At 39.4% G+C, this 906-nt stretch overlaps 1 pseudogene; it reads right to left on the reverse strand.

Annotated features, from left to right (window-relative positions):
* Window position 1: 1 nt before the first annotated feature.
* On the reverse strand, window positions 2-468 carry LOC103584362 (annotated as a pseudogene).
* Window positions 469-906: the final 438 nt, after the last annotated feature.

Raw genomic sequence — 906 nt, forward strand, 5'->3', positions numbered from 1 at the left:
TTCAGTTTGCCTCATTCTTGGAAGCCTCAACATAATTCTCCACAAGATCTGGAACTTCATCATCCTCCTCCTCTCCAGAAGCAAGTGGCGATTTTTCTGTCCACCGACTGGTTGGGCAGAGCTTCCTTTATGATGCTGGGTAGCATTTCTGTCAGCTATTTTGGCTCGGCCTGGCCTGTAATGGTGAAAGTGTTCACTGCCAGAGGTGCCTGAGCATTAGGGTTGTTAAAGTGAACCACTGTTCCTTGGTTTGTAAACATAAGCACTTCTTCAATACCAGAGATTATTTACCCCTCACTTCTTTAAGGAGAACTGAAGTTTTTATTTATTTTTATTTATTTATTTTTTATTATCTGCTGTAGCTGTTCTGTGAACCACCTTCTTTCTGTGAGCAGGTCCTTTCCCACCAATGTGCACTTGAGCCTGCAGTTTGGCAAGTTTTTCCTGGTTCATTATAGTTTCTTTAATCTTGTTGGAGTGGAAAAGGGGCCATGCAGAGGACTAGGGTTGGCACTCAAGGAGTCTCAGGCAGACCAGCTGAGATTAGGCACACATGCACAAAAAATTAGGGTTTTTATATCCCAAATCAAGATCATATCCTGCCTTTATAATGTATCTCACCTCTCCAGTCCATGTGATCCATCGGCTTATGCATGATGTAGCATTCTCACCAAAGGACTTCCCATATGAATGTAATCACTGGGGTTTCCTTTGCTAATTTTTCTTCGGGAATTTCTACATTACAAAATGAAACATATTCACCATTAATGATATAGAATTAAGGTTAGATGAACAGATTAATGTATGGAATTAAGATTAATTAACCTGCATTAAATAAAATTCTTAGTTACAAGTTCCAACTCAAACTTGCTTATGCAAGGGTATTTATCAGTCAGTGAAATTGAA

Source organism: Galeopterus variegatus, unplaced genomic scaffold (genome assembly GCF_000696425.1).
Source record: "Galeopterus variegatus unplaced genomic scaffold, G_variegatus-3.0.2 Scaffold51524, whole genome shotgun sequence".
Taxonomy (NCBI): domain Eukaryota; kingdom Metazoa; phylum Chordata; class Mammalia; order Dermoptera; family Cynocephalidae; genus Galeopterus; species Galeopterus variegatus.